At 43.1% G+C, this 16,384-nt stretch overlaps 1 long non-coding RNA gene across 1 annotated transcript; it reads left to right on the top strand.

The window, feature by feature from the left end:
• The first annotated feature begins 363 nt into the window (after positions 1 to 363).
• On the top strand, positions 364 to 16,120 carry LOC103606285. Its single transcript, XR_551863.1, has 3 exons — positions 364 to 466; positions 12,514 to 12,598; positions 16,042 to 16,120. It is a non-coding gene; the product is annotated as an uncharacterized LOC103606285 (long non-coding RNA).
• Positions 16,121 to 16,384: the final 264 nt, after the last annotated feature.

The following is a 16,384-nucleotide window of genomic DNA, read 5'->3' on the forward strand; positions in this document are numbered from 1 at the left end:
ATTGAAGGGAACAAGTTCTTGTTCTACTATCCTTAAGTACTGGCATCTTACTTTTATAGAACAGAGTACCAAAAAGAGGATGCTGGGTAAAGGAAAAAATTAGTCAATTTAATTTTTAATTTTTAAAAAGTTTCTGTTTTATAGATATGTCCAAAATTTAGTGTGAGATGAGAGAAAGAGGATGTAAGGAGTCAGACACAGTCACAGAGAAGGTGGCATGTCAGCTGGGGCTTGAGAGAGGAGAGTATGTTTGCCAGATGACAAGCAAGTGTGGGGGCCATGAGCAAGAGGGGAAAAAAAGAGGGCACTGGCTCCCTGGAAAGGCAATGGTACATGCAAAGGCCTGGAAATTTCAGAGCATGTGGCCTGGGAGAAGACCATCACTGCTGACCATGGGGACAAGGATTAACCAGAAGCCCGGGGGAAAGATGCTCCAGGGTGCTCCAGACAGAAGAACAACCTAAAGGTGAGGAGAAACACAAGAGCATTTTTATGTCAAAGTATATGGGGAGTGTGGGGGTGGGGTGTGTGTGTGTGGGGGGTGAGGATGGAGGGCAGGATGGCAGAGAGAACAAAGGTAAAGAGATCTGATTTACTCTAAACCCAACTGGGATTCATGGAAGGCTTTTAAGGAGGAGAATGACATGGTCAAATCTATTTTAGAAAAATCATTTGGGGAAAGAATATCATCAACAGAGGAGTGGGGGGGGGTGCCCCAAAAGAAGGTATAAACCCTTGCAAAGCATTGCAAAGGCACTGACATTGGAAGGGCACAGTGGTCACTAGAAAGCAGTGAGGGCAAGCGGCTCCATACAAATGCCCCGAGGCCTCCGCTAGCAAGCACCACAGTCCACAAGCCCATGGTATCCACAGAGCTGTGAACCAACAGGGCTCACTATGGTCAATGTGTTTATCTACCTGGGTCAAGGTCAGCTTAGCAATTGCACCCTGCAGCCTCCACTGACCGCTCCATTCCAGTGCTCTGGTCGTCCCCTTGAACACCCACCCTGTGGTTACAGGCTTTCTTAACTACATCTGTATCCTGCACTGCTCTGCCCGAATTCACTGAAACTCCTCTAAAGCAGGGTTCCAACTTGGCTGTCCATTCCCAAAGAGCTGGAAGCAGGGCTCCAACCCACAGGTGTTAAGTACATATGTGCTGTTGGGTTAACTGGTTGCCTGTTGCTTGATGGATTATCTCTCCAGCTGGCTGAGGTTAATGCTAGCAAAATAGAAGAGGGTGACAGTTGGTCTTTCCCCCTTGTCCCCCTCTTTTACAGAAAATATCCTAAAAATAAAATCAAGATGCCAGGTCTGCTCTCCTCCCAATTTGAGAAGAAAAATGCTTAGCTTCTATCTAATACATTGTCTTTTGTATATAAGGGCAATGCTCCTGGCCTGTCCCTTTTCCCAAGACAGGGGAGCTAGCTCTCAAAGCAAAGAACATGGACCATGCAGAGCAACCTGTGCTCTCACATATGTGACATAGCCTGCGGGGGTTACAAGGGGTTGGGGCACATCACGGGGCTCTCTGTCTGTGGATAGAGCAGGGCTCTTTTGGTGGCCGGGATTAAGATCCAGATGGAGGCCAGAGTCAGGGCTCAGCCTGTGGCTAGATGCAGCTACCTGACCCGCCAATGACAACGTAAACGACATAGGGTGCATTCGTTTCTTGGATGTTTAATAGACATTCCTTATAAAGCCTTTGACATTGGCGCCATTTTCATTGTTTTTTTTTTTTTTTTAAAACAATCTAATCATTTAAGAAAATGCTTCCCTGATCTTCTCAGATTCTTGCTTCACTGTGAATCAAGTTTGGAATTTTTATTTTATAAGAAAATTATTATTCCAAATTTATTGTCAACATGTATCTAGTATTTTCTAGTAACATTAAATCTCTTTTATATCTCTACTCACTTTTTTAAAACATTGAGTACATAGGTAGTTCAAAAATTTTGTGGAAAAATAAAATTGAAAAATAATATGAATCTTTCCATGAACTTTTTGAATTACCCTTGTATTTGTTTCCTTTCTTTCATTCTTTGCAGTCTTACCAGATGTTTGTACATTTTATCAGAAATTTCAAATAACTAGTTTTTAGTTTGTTCTGTTCCATAAAGTTTTTTTTTTTATTTTTTCCTTTTTGTCTTTTTTACTGACCGGTAACGGGATCACAACCCTCGGTGTTGTGCCCATACCGGGGACCGGCAACGGGATCGCAACCCTTGGTGTTGCGCCCACACCGGCGCTCAGCCAGTGAGCGGGAACCGGTCTCCACATGGGATCCGAATCCTCGGCGGGAGCGCCGCTGCGCTCCCAAGCGGCACACTCTCCAGTGCGCCACCGGGCCGGCCCTAAAGTTTTTTCTTTTTAATTCATTATTTTTTTTGCTTTAAGCTGCAAAGATTAAATCGTTCATTCTACCTTTAAAAAAATTATAGTTTGTTATCTAACATATTTAATTGAAAGCTTGGCTGATTTATTTCCATTCTTTCTTGTTTAACAGTAAAAGCATTTTGGTTGATCAGTTTTTCTTGGAGTTTTGCTTTGGTCCTTATCTCATGGGATTTTATATACAGTGATCTTTGTGTTTTTAATTTTCCATTAATCTGTAATATTGCTCTTTAGTTACATTTGAACAGTGCTTTTGAAGTTTTTTTTTTGTATGTTTAGTTATTTGTTATTGTTCTTTTGTTAACTATTTCTAGTTTTATGGTATTGTGGCCCAAGAATGCAGTAGCCCCTTATCAGCAGTTTCACTTTCCAAGATTTCAGTTACCTGTGGTAACAATGGTCCTAAAACATTAAATGGAGGATTCCAGAAATAAACAATGCATAAGTTTTCAATTGCATGTTGCTCTGAGGAGTGTGATGAAATCTCGTGCCATTCTGCCTAGGACATGAATCACCTCTGGCAATTCAGATATGCCAAAGAGAAACTGTAAAGTGCTTCCTTTAAGTGAAAGGTGAAAATTCTCGACTTAATAGGGAAAGAAAAAATCATTTGCTGAGTTTGCTAAGATCTATGGTAAGAACAAATCTTCTGTTTGTGAAATTGTGAAGGAAAAAAAAATTCATGCTAGTTTTGCACCCACACCTCAAACTGCAAAAGTTATGGCCACAGTGCATGATAAGTGCCTAGTTAAGATGAAAAAGGCATTTAATGTGTGGGTGGAAGACATGAACAGAAACATGTCCCAAGTGACGGAATCGGGTTGGATGCATGGTGTCAGGCATCCCCTGGGGTCCTTGGAATGTATCCCCTGTGGCTAAGGGGCAACTACTGTATACTTTGTTAATGTCCTATTTTTTGGAATTTAGTGTGATTTTCTTTATGATCTCGTCATGGTCTGTCCTTGTAAATATACAATGCTTTGTTTGTAGGTCATGAAGTCCTGTACATTCCTACTGAATCATATTTGTTAGTTAATTATAATTGAGTTCTCTCTCTTTTGGGGGGATATATCTGTTCATTTGGGTTTTTTTTTTTTTTTTTTTTTTTTGCAGCTGGCCAGTACGGGGATCCAAACCCTTGACCTTGGTTTTACAAGGCTGTGCTCTAATCTACTGAGCTAACCAGCCAGCCCTTTTGGGGGGTATAATTGATCAGATAACTTGTAAGAGAGGTATGTTAATGTATCTCATTATGGTAATAGATTTATTCCTCATTTTTCTGAAAGGTTTTTTTTTCTTTCTATATTTTGATTCTTTGCTGTTTGGTAATAACCATTATCTTTTATCAATGATATCCCTCCTTGTTTTCCAATGTAGCCATGAGCTTATTCTTACATTTATTTTTCCTCTGTCACTTGAATGAGATTTGGCAGAAAGGGGAGATACGTATGTATACCCAACCTACCGTCTTGAACCTGAATCTCCTGGTTTAAAAAAAAAAAAAAAACACGGTAAATACAAATCACAACCTGTCTTTCAGATTTCTCGTGAGCTGTCTTTCCGAAAAAAAAAGGTTCAGAGAGTTTTCTATGATCACATATTGAAAGAGTTTTTGGATGCACTTTGTGGGGGAAAGTAGAAAATCTATGTCACAAAACATGTCATTACTATAGAGACTAAGAAGATGTTTCCTGAGGTTATTTGCTGGTTTATGGATGTTTTTCTACATCCACTCCCTTTTCTTATAATCTATCCCCCATGCTGACATGAGTGAGCTCTTTCTAAAAAGACAAGATCAGGTTGCTCTTTTGCTCAAGAGCACACATGGCTTCCTAGTGCCTGAAGAGCAATGTCCCAAGGTTGTGGAGAGCTCTCGGAGCTCTTGACTTTCTGACCTTCCTTAGACTTTCATCTCTCATTATTCCTCTTCCCTGACCTTGAACTTTAAGTTCCTCCTCCCCACACCCCCTGTTCTCCAAAGGATCATGCACGTTCTCTGTTTCCTGCCTCAACTCCTGCCCTTCCACTTCCCTGGTGTGCCCTCTTCTCTCGCCTCTACCTGGTTGATATTTTACTCATCTTTCAAGGCTGGATCACACATCAATTTTTCTCTGAAACCTTCTAGGACTAACCAAGAGGCTATCAGTTGTCCCCTCTCTAAAGCCCTTTGTGGTAGCTGTTATGACACTTATCACTGTCCAACTTCTCCTGGTGATAGAGTGTATGTGACTGGTTCTTCCACTGGCCTGTGAACTTCTGAGGGCAGGGCTGTGCCAGATTTATCTCTGTGTTCCCCGGGGCCTCCAAAACAGTTTAACACATGGAAAATCCTGGAAAATATGTGAGTGAGTCAAATTAGATTCTTGGACAGGGGAGGGAAGCAGCTTCTATCCGGGGCTAAGAACACAGATGTGGGGGAGTATCTGCTGATTAAAAACCAAAATTTCTAGTTCTGAGCTGGAACTGAGAAAACCTCCTTTTTGTTTCAAAAGAATGAATGTTGACATAGAAAACAGGCGGGCCAAGTTTTATGTACATCCTCCCTAGGTCCAGCAAGAAGGAAAGGCAAGGATTCCCCAGAGCAGTGGGCAGTAAAGGGTCTCAGCCCCTCACCCACCCTGGCCAATCCACCAATACCTGGAAGGAGAGTGGGGATGGAGGGGGCAGTGGTAGCTGGCAGGTTGCTGAGCAAGTGGGGCTACCTCTCTAACCGGGTGGGACAGCAACCCTGCTTGAGAACTTAGGCAAGGTCAAAGCCAAAGCTTCCCCAGAGAGCTGGTTACGGGACTGACTTTAACTCTTCATGAGAACAGCCAGGGACCAAGTGGCAGTGCTGCTCAGGCACAAGTAGCCCAATGAACCTTTTAGATTTTATTTCTTTTCTATTTCAAGCAGAGCATTTGCCCCTAACTTCAAAAAGTTACTGTATTAGTCCGTTTTGTGTTGCTTATAACAGAATACACGGAACTGGGTGATTTATAAAGAAAATGAAATTTATTGCTTACAGTTTCTGAGGCTGAGAAGTCCAAAGTCCATCTGGTGGTGGTGACCGTGACCCAGGGGTCTCACATTGCAAGATGGTGGAAGCAGAGAGCAGAGAGAGAGAGCGAGGCAGACTCTCCTCTTCTTTTAAAGCCCTCAGAACCACGCCCCTGATCACCATTTTTAACCCATTCACTACTGCATGGTCCTACAATTCAATCACCTCTTCAAGGCTCCACCTTTCAATTACCATAATAGGATTTCCCACCCTTTTAACAGTCACAGTGGGGGCTAAGATTCTAATACATAAAACTTGGGGAACATAGTTCAAGCTCCAATGAGTTCTGGGGGAACATAATTCAATCCACTACAGTTACATTGCAATCAAATTGCATCAGTCTGTTTTATATTTAAGGCTGATAAGTTTCATCTAATTTAGAGGACAATCTAGAAAGCAAAAGGAAAAGATCTAGTAACAAAGTGGTGAATTTAGGATACCTGGACCCCCAAACATGGTTTTTCTGGGGACTTCTACAAATACATGTGTTCACACTATGATTCTACCACTTCCCATCAGTGTGATCTTCAGCAACTTCAGCTTTGTAAGCTTATCTTCTCTTCTGTAAAATAAAGATAGTAATAGTGTCTACTTCAAAGGATTTGTGTGAAGATTAAGTGCAAAAATAAATGTAAAGCATTTAATGCAGTGCTTGGCACATAGTAAGCACCCAGTAAATATTAGCTATTACTGTTATTATCTTGCACAGTGATGAACAAGGTTGCTGCAGCCACGTGGAGGCAGCTGAGGGCCAGGACCATTGCAGAAAGCGGCTACTTGGAATTCTTTCTGCAGCAGGGTTTGTTGGTGCAGTGTTAAATTAAGGCCTATTAATTCATTGTGAAAACAAGACTTTGAAAGGGCCTGAAATTTGCAGTTTCTACTCTGAATTAATGCTGCATGGCATCAGTTTATTTTAAGAATAATAAATGCTAGCTCAACAGTGGATAAACCCCTGCTGCTGTGTTCAACAGGTGGCCACGCCGGGTGGCAACTGGTGCCTTCTGCTCCCTGGCTGGAAGCTGCCAAGCATTTTCCCTGCAGTGACTCAGCCCAAGGCCACAGCCCCCAGCACACACTGTGTATGTGAAGTGGGCACAAATGCACGGCTGGTGGTGCACAATGGTAGAGACAAGACTGGATCCTGATTGAGCGAGGTCTGCGCCATCTCGGGGAACCAGTGGTCATGAAGATGCACAGGGGATGCTGGAGGAGGAGGCTATGAGGCTCCAGCAGGAGGCATGAGCTGCCCTTGACTGGCCAGAGTCAGAGGTCCATCTAGGGTAGGAGTTGGGGGTGACTATGGGGAGCCGATGTGCACCTGTATCTCATTAGTCCTGTGCTTTACCCCTAAATCACAGAGCTCAGGGCAGTGATGTGCCGAAATGAACCCAAACTAAATACACAAAGGGAATGAGAGCCTGATCTATTTGCTGACTTAAGGGAGTCATTTTGCAATGAACAAGTGATGGCAGAAGACCTCAGATACCAGAGAGCTGCCCATTGTGATTCCTAAAATACTCACTTTGAGTCATGCTCTATTACAGCTGAAAGCGACTTCAGAAGCCCTTTCGTTCAATTGCCCGAGTTAAAAAGTATAATTTTTTATTTTTATTAAGTTATACATATACATAATTCAAAGAGCCCAGTAGGTCCAGGCGGCTTGGTATTAGAAACAGTCCTCCCTTTCTTCCATCCCTGGAGGCAACAACTTTCAACATCTTCAGCTCATTTTTATGGTATTTTTCTCTTCTCTTTAAATAATGAGCCTGTACGAGGGTACTTCAAAAAGTTCGTGGAAAGATTTATATTATCTTTTAATTCTACCAACTCTTTCAAGTACCCTTGTAGCTACTTTATTTTCAGTTTGGGGCACTATCTCCTGGTTTCCTACCGTGAATGTTACAGATTTAGATCTTTCACCTCCACGCTGCTCCCCCAACAGATTGTGATGGTTTTGGTGAATCGCCCTGCAGGGTTTGCATGATGATCCTTGCGTAAGTGCCTTTCCAGCAGGGACCATGACATGCGCTGTGATCGCTTTTCCTACGTGCTATGATTGCCCAACCTTTTGTCTTCCATGAAGTTAATAATTGTCATAGGTTTCTCATTTCACTGGTATTCTATGGACTTATCATTAATCCAATGCCAAACTCTGCCAGTTGCCTAAATTTCCTCTGAAGCTGTTCAAACATATCAGGTGTTCTGCATTTTTCATTTCTCTGAAGACATGAAAGAGAAATCAGCCCCCGCCTGAACCATGTGTCCTCCCAGACTGCTTCTTGGTTGTTGTCTGGGACATTCGGTCACATCGTCATGCAGATTTCCTTTCCCTGTCTTCTGGGCTGGATCTTCTGTGTCCCCAATCCCCTGTTTCTCTCTCTCTGTTTATCCCCCTCATTGGGTGCAACGTATCTCGAGTCTTCGTAAGAAACAGTGCCTGGTAGATCTTTGACATCTTGCATGTCTGAAAACGTCTTTATTTGACCCTTACACATAATTGATATCTTGGCTGGGTAAACACTTGCAGGTTGGAAACTTGTAAAAAGATGGGATGCAGTGGGATTAAAAGAGACATTACAATCAAATTTAGTGATGATTCTTGGCAATATCTTTGGGAGAAAGCAGATATAAAAACACTTTGACATGACACAACTGGGGAAATTTAACCATGAACTGGGCAATCGATGATATTAGAGAATTGTCTGCAGTTTTGTTCAGTATGATAACGGTAGTGTGTTTATGTAGCAAGACATCTTTATGCTAAAGTATTTAGGAATGAAATGCTGTGATATCTCTGATTAACTTTGAAATGAATTCAGAACACACACAAACAGTTGAAACAGATATGGCAAATTGTGACAGTAGTTGAATCTTGGTGATGGATGTTCAAGTATTCTTTGTAATTTCTCCAGGTTTGCTGTATATTTGGAAATTTTTGTAATTAGTTGTGTGTGTGTTTGATATGTTATGCCATACTTGAAAATGGAAGGAAATTAAATGAGAGATCATTGGATTCCTGAACCCATAAGGTGATATATATCACCAATTGAATGATTACTACTCTGTAATAGATATTTTATTTTTTTTTTTTTATAAAAGGTGACCGGTAAGGGGATCCTTACCCTTGACTTGGTGTTGTCAGCACCACGCTCTCCCAAGTGAGCTAACCAGCCATCCCTATACATGGATCCGAACCCATGGCCTTGGTGTTATCAACACCACACTCTCCCGAGTGAGCCACGGGCCGGCCCTAAACCGTCTTCCATTTCATGCAGATCCTTCAGTTTGGGGAATTCTTATTCAATTTTTCCTTTCATAATTTTCTCCCCTCTGTTTTTTTAGTTGTCTCCCTCTTTTTTTTTTTTTTTTTTTGTATGCTGATTATATATCCAGCCACAATGAATAATTCTCATCGTTTTGTGTATTTTTTGGTAGCTTTTTGTTCTTTTCCCCCACCCCACCCCCCCACTGGCTCTTGCTTTTTATTTATTATTATTTTTTCCTTAATGCATAAAGAACTCTGAAAAATTTATTAGAAAAATCTTAACAGAAATTTGGTGAAGGACAGGAACAGACAAGTCATGCACCCCAAAGAAACACATGTGGCTAATAAGAGTTGTCTCTTTTTGAAATTCCTAATGTTTGCATGTTAGACCTTCTGGACTAGTCCTCTAATACCTTATGTTGTTTCTCCCATTTTTCCCCCCATCTCTTTGTCTTTTATTCTACTTTCTGGGAGATTTCTCTCCACTTTATCTTCTACCCTTCTACTAAATTTTGCATTTTTGCAAAATTTTGGTCTCTCCTTCCTCCATGTTGCCCTTCTGCCCAATTTTGTTTCAGTTTCTGTCTCTCACTTGAAGTTTTCCTCAAATGTCTGGGGCACTTTAGTTGTGGCTCATATTTAAAAGCTGACTGGAAGCCGTGCTTATGGATGGAGCTTGTCAAGACTGTGCATTTCACTGTAGGTGGTCTTTGGGGAATCCCAATGTTTGTATCTTTAGGTTTTTCCTTTTGGGGTTATCAGATAATCTAAAGAAGATCTTTTCATGTTCTACCTTGCAACTGGGAGCTGAGGGAAGAAATATGGCTGAGGGGTGGGGTCAACATTGAGTAGGTAAATTTTACTAATCCCTCTGCTCTCAACTGTTCTTGGTGGTGTTCTCCAGTCCCTATGCTTGTTCTTTCTGCAGAGAATAGACCTTCCAGAGCCAAGCCTCCATTCCACTGCAGGGGCGAGGAAAAGGGACTTGGGATCTTCTTCAATAGACTCTCGATCAATGGCATTGTTTTCATAATATTTTATCTCCATTTCCAGTGGACCATGGTAGTGGGGTGGTTTCTGAGATGCAAACCAGGTTGCTTCTTGGCTTTCCTTACTCTTGACTGAGAAGCAAACTTCTTAGTTGCAACCTTCCAACTGTTCCTCCAACTGCTTTCCAGCTTATAAAACGCTGTTGCAGTTGTGTTCTTTCATTATCTTTTAAAAGCCTTATGGGCTTATCCTTCAAAAGAAATCATTTTATTGTTTTTAGTTTGGTTTGAGATAGAGCAGAACTAAATGAATGTGTTTAACCTTTAAACTTTAACTTTTTAAATCACAAACTTTAACTTTTTAAAATCACAAATAATACAGGTTTACTGTAGAAAAATTAGAAAATATACTTTAAGAAAAAAGAAAATACAGAGTAATAATGTCCTTACCTTAGGAAAATCATTGTTAATATTACAGAGGTAAATCCTTCTATTATTTCATATTTATGAATTATACCCAAATATATTGTATATGCATTGTATATGATCGGGAATCAATAAACATTATTTTAACCTGTTTTCTCACCAATATACTGTGAACACCTTTCCAAGTCACTAAATATATTCCTAAAATTATTTTAATGGTTCATATTATTTCATAAAATATGAATGAAAGTTTTTAGAATGTAAAAAATATTGGTATTGTATTTTTATCTGGCTCTGCATTATTGGCTATTTGGGTTTCGTCCACCAGTTTTTCAGGATCATAATAAAAGCTCTAATGAACAACCTGTTCCCACAGCTTTCTGTAATCCTTCTTTCCTTAGGATAAATTTCTAGAATTGCTGCACCAAAGTGCATTATTATTGTAATTCTTTTAATTCTCATTACCCAGCTGTCCCTCAGAAAGATTACATGCATTTCACCATCAATGTGTCAGAGACTGGCTTCTGTACTTTTGCTGATAGTGGATATTAGATTTTAAAATGCCTCCTCCCATCCGATAGGCTCGTATGGTGTATTACTAGTGTTTTGATTTGTGTTTCTTGGATTACTGCTGAGACTGAGCATCTCTTCCTATTTTGGCTGTGTATATTTCTTCTTTTCTGAATAGACCTCACAGTGGGTTTATGATTTATGGTTATAATCACATGTGCAGAAATGTAACTTTCTTTCTTTTTGTAACTAAGTTTAACTTGCTCTTGAATTTCCCCCATTACTACTCAGCAGAAACAACCGCAACTTTTGATTCAAAGAACTTCCTGCAACAATTTCTCTTCCTGCTCCCCTTCCCATCCCTTTGGCACCTTGGTCTCTGGGTGCTAGACTTGGCACCTGCTGCACGTGCTGCTGCTGGTGTCCCCTGCTGTCCAGATCCCGCCCCAGCTACAGCGGAAGCTGTCCGGGCCCATGAACTTGGGCTGCAATAACGGTCTGCAGATTCCAGTGTTGGACAGATCTCTGAACCACACAGGAGGTGAGAGGCTCAGGAGGAGGGCTCTTTCAGATCCCCTCTCTGTGTAGACCTCTCAGCCACCACGCCTACTTGACTGGTGTCATCCCCTCCCTTCTCCAGGTGGCTGCCAAAGTTGTGGGTGGCAACATGCAGAATTCCCTTCTGCTCTTGGCCTTATCTGGAGGCCAGGAAATTCACCTATTGCTACCCTGGTTGATTTCCTTTCTAACTGCTGTGTTCTCCTAAGAGAATTTCATTTCCTTTTGAGGGGAAACACTGCTCTCACCCCATGTCCAGCATCCTTCCAGCTCTATGATCTTAGCCCTCCAGGCTTTGATCTTTTCTGTGGCATTTATAAAGAAAATCATTTCTCTTGCAAATAAGAAATATTTTGACTATTGTTATATGGAGGTCTTTAAAAGCTCAGTTTTGAAAGGTTTCGAAGGTTAAATCTGAGCAATAACTTTTTTCCTAGGTCAGTGGTTCACACTCTCAAATGCTCATTAGAATCACCTGGGGAACTTTTAAAAATACTGATTCCAGGCAGCACCCCAGAATTCAGTGTTCCTGGAGGTGGTGCCCAGGTGTCTATGTACTTTTAAAGCTCCCCAGGTGATCCTGATGTGTAAGCAGGGTAGAGAAGTACTGTTCCAGGCTTTGACTGCTCTCTTCATCCCTGGCCTAACCTCATGACCCTTGAAGATAGAAGGGCTCTAACCTCATGACCCTTGAAGATAGAAGGGCTCTGGGCACAGGGGACAAACTGGGCTGTGCCACTGAGGATCCGAGGGACTGTCAACACCTGGGCTTTACACCTGCATCGCGAGGGCTTTGGAGGCTGAAGGGGCCCTCAGCTGGGTGTGGATTCATCTTTAGCTCGCTTGACAGGCCTGAGATTGAGACTCCGCAGATGGAACCCTGCTGGGGGAAGGGGGCGGAAGACTGCCCCCAGGTCCTCATTAGCCAGTGTGGGAGGGAAAGGTTTCCTCTGTTGCTGGAGCTTGTCAAGGATCAATATGTTGCAACATATGTTTTACAGCTTCCTAGAGACTCTGATAAATCTCTCGAGACTCCTTTATTTGTCTGCTTTTCCCTCAAGGTTATGAAGCCAACTGTTTTCCCTAGTGTACAGATGCGTCGAGGCAGGGAGCTCATTCCCACAGAAATCGGCTTCTGAGAGTGGAGGCTTCTGGGGGAAGCTTGCACTCCTACAGGACAAGGAGGTTGGGGCAGGGCAGACTGTGAGCAGCCTCGCTCCATGGTCATGATTTTCCGCACATGTGCTCAGAACACAGGGCAGAAGGGTCTCCCCAGAGCTGACCCCTCCCCAAAGCTCGATAGAAATGACTTTGTCCTGTCCTTACAGCTGCACAGTTCAGCTTTCTGTGTGCAAGGCATGTCGATGGGATGGAGCAATCAGGCACATATCCTGCCCTCAGGACACTCGCCAGGTAAGGACGGCTGGCCAGGTAGCAGGGGAGATAAGCAGCTGCCCCTAATTCTAGCACCTCCTGCATCTCAGGCACGGTGATAGAGATAACAGTAGCATTAACAAAGCCTTCCACTTATTTAGCTCCTCATATAAGCTTGGCCCTTTGAAACACTCTGTATTCCTCACAGGAGCTGAATGTGTTGTCTTGCTACTGGAAGGGTGGTCCAGGACCAGTAGCAACAGCATTGCCTGAGACCTTGTTAGAAATACAGAATGTCAGGCTCACCCCAGACCAGCTGAATCTGAAGGTGCATCGTAACAAGATCCTCAGGTGGTTCCTATACAGATCAGTATCTCTGTCTTATGGACAAGGAAACAGGCTCAGTGGGAATTGAGTGACTTGCTCAAGGCCTCAGGGTAACCAGAAGTTACATGGAGATTTGAACCCACATCTTGGTTCCCAGACCTGTTTGTTTCCCACTCTGCCAGGCTGCTTTACAGGACTCAGGGGGCTAGACTGCAGTACAGCTGGAGAGCTGAGACTGGAGAAGGAGCATGCCCTAGGTTTCAGATTCCAGGTGGCAGAACAGCCAGGAGGGCTTCCGGGAAGAAGGGACATTTGAACCCATCCTAGAAGGGTGAGCAGGACCTGCAGTGAAGGGGACTAGCCTATTTGAAATGGAGGAGGCAGCATTAGCAAAGGCAGGAGGTAGGAGAGGGAATATTCCTCACCCCAAACTTTCTCTTGGTGGCTGCTGTCTCCTGTCTTCAGTGGCAATGAAGGATTTGAATTAGGATGGTGGCGATTCAGGAAAGCTTTGATTTCCCATTGATCTGCAGCTGCTAGAGGAAGCAGCCACTCAGGACTTACTTTCTTGTTTCTCACATTCCTTTTTATTTTACCCTGAAAAGACTTTGCTAGGATGTCAGCTCTTTGATGTTTGAATATTTATTAAATATTAAAAGTGTTTTACTGGTTTTCAATAGCAGCGTCTAATTAAAGAACCTAACATATTTTGTGAAAATAAATCAGAAGATTATTTGGCAGTTTATTTGGCCACAGCTTTTGGAAATATTTTATAAGGCACACACCAAAAATGCTTATATTAACTGATTTTTAAAGCTTTATTGAGGTATAATTTATATGCAAATAATTGCACATATTTATGGTATAACTTTTGATGAATTTGGATATATGCATGTACCCATGAAACCTTCACCCTAATCAAGAAACCAGACATATCCATCATCCCCAATTTTTTTGTTTTGTTTTGTTTTATCTACGCATCCATGTGTGTGTGTTATGGTAAGAACACTTAATGTGAGATATATCCTCTTAGCATATTTTAAAGAACACAATAGCATGTTGTTAACTATAGGCACTGTATTGAACTGCAGAGCTCTAGAACTTATTCATATTATATAAGTGAAACTCTATACTCATTGAGTGACAGTGCCTCATTTCCCTTTCCTCCCATTCCCTGGCAAACACCATTCTATTCTCTGCTTCTGTCGATTGGACTATTTTAGATACTTCAAGTAAGTGCAGTCATGCAGTATTTGTCCCTCTGTGATTGGCTTATTTCATTTAGCATAGTACCCACTAGGTTTATTCATGATGTAAAAATGGTAGGATTTCCTTCTTTTTGAAGGCCGAATAACATTCCACTCTACTTATATGCCACATTTTCTTAATCATATATCATGAAGCATTTAGATTGTTTTCATATTTTGGCTACTGCCCTACACTCTGTCTGGCACTTACTGTCGACTTTCACCTGACTGACTCCAACACACCCTTCATGTCGCAGCTCAAAGTCACCTCCTCAGGATGCATTCCTTGACCTTGCCAGGCTGGTCTTGGAGCTTCCGCTCTGGGATTCCACAGCCCCTTCTCGCCACTCTGTTGGGAGCACTTGTCACCTCATGGGGTAAGTATTCACTCGTCTGTCTTCACAAGACCCCAGCTGCTCCTCAGTGGCAGGGTCTGGGTCTTCCTTCTTGTGCCACAGGCATCTAGTGGAGCAACTGACTCAGGAAGTGCTCAGTGAGTGACTGTCACCTAAGCAAGGATGGGTGTCTTTGCTCAGCAACATGGCAGCTTCTGGCCTGGTGGCTTTGCTTTCTGGGATATTCCTCTCCAGCTCCTCACCTCTCACTTCCCCTCCCTGCCTCTTGGCTTCAATGCTGGAAGTGCTCAGTGAGTGACTGTCACCTAAGCAAGGATGGGTGTCTTTGCTCAGCAACATGGTAGCTTCTGGCCTGGTGGCTTTGCTTTCTGGGATATTCCTCTCCAGCTCCTCACCTCTCACTTCCCCTCCCTGCCTCTTGGCTTCAATGCTTGTGAGACCATCCGGGATAATTAAGAGAGAGAAGTTTTACGCTGTTTATGGCGATTTGATCAAAGATTTTAATTAACCTACCTTGCTTTAAGCTTTTAAAAGTTCATTCCCCAGGGCTGACCATTTGATGATGGAATTAATTCTTCTAGCAGTGTGGGGGAAGGGGTGGGCTCTGACAAGGAGGGGCTAGTGATTGTCCCATTAATGCTTCTCGAGATGGATAGATTTCAGCTCAACATCAAGGATTTGTCTCAGCCTGAGCTGTTCACCAGTGGAGTGAGGTGTTTGGAGTGGTGGTGAGAGTCCCGTCACTGAAGGTATGCTAGCAGTTATGCTAGCAGGTGTGAGACAAGCTCCTAGGAGGGAGGTTAAAGTCGCCAGTCAGTCGTCGCCTCACTGCTCAGAATAGGTCACGGCAACTTCAGGGATTTGTCAGGCCTAGGATTCCTTCTCTCTCTCCCCATGCCATGCTCGAAAGAGACAGAGTAGCCAGTCTGAAGGGACAGAGTAGCCAGTCTGAAGCGCAGAGACACAGACCTGGGGCTCTGGTTTGAGGGCAAATTTGCATTTCTGATAAGAAAACAAAGATTAAAGACAGCAAACCCATGGAGCTAACACCCCTGTAAAAACCACCCTTCCAACCAGCCTCCTCTGAAGCTGCAGCACAGCAAATATTCACATGCAGATATCACCCCGGGTGTTATAGCAGGAGCAGTGGATGCCCGTGCAGTCTGCTTTGTAAGCCCCAAACTGCTTGTCACTGGGAGGCAGTTGTCCTGCAGGCAGTGGTTCCTGAGCAGGCATGTACCAGGCACCCCTGGAACAGCTTTCCTGGAGCCCAGGCCCTGGCTGTCCTCAGGTGCGCCCCCACCCCTCCACCCCACCCCCGACACCAGCATTTCATTTAATTCGGATGAGGATCTTGGTGAGATAATCTGATGTCTTAAACTTGGAGGGAGAAGAGAGTGCAGTCGGGAATGTCTGGGGAAGGTGGGTTGGATGGGGTGGGAGGGGGATGGGGTGTTATTAGCCAAGATCTATTTTCCAGGCACTGTGCCAAATGCTCCATGTGTATTACCTCATGTCATTCGGACCACCATTGTTATGTCCCCATCTACAGATGAGGAAACTGAGGCTCCCTGGGCTTACAGGATGAAGGCCACAAAGTTTCTGGCTCTTCCTGCTCTGGACTCCAGAACACTCTTCGCCACATCCCAGAGATTTTCCCACCTGCAGGAACTTGCTCATTTCTTACTATCCTCCCAAGTTTGGCTGAAATGTTGGTGCCCTTCCCCCCTCCCCCCCACTCCCATCCCAAGCCCTTGGCTGTAGCTTTCCCTGATCTCCCAAAATGCTCACCTGTACTTTTATTTTGCCAGTTATTTTCTTTTTTTCCAGCATTATAAATATCTGTTTTAATCTCAACCCCCATCTACTTGAAGGAGAATATTTCAAGGTGGGAG

Source organism: Galeopterus variegatus, unplaced genomic scaffold, assembly GCF_000696425.1.
Source record: "Galeopterus variegatus unplaced genomic scaffold, G_variegatus-3.0.2 Scaffold6439, whole genome shotgun sequence".
NCBI lineage: Eukaryota > Metazoa > Chordata > Mammalia > Dermoptera > Cynocephalidae > Galeopterus > Galeopterus variegatus.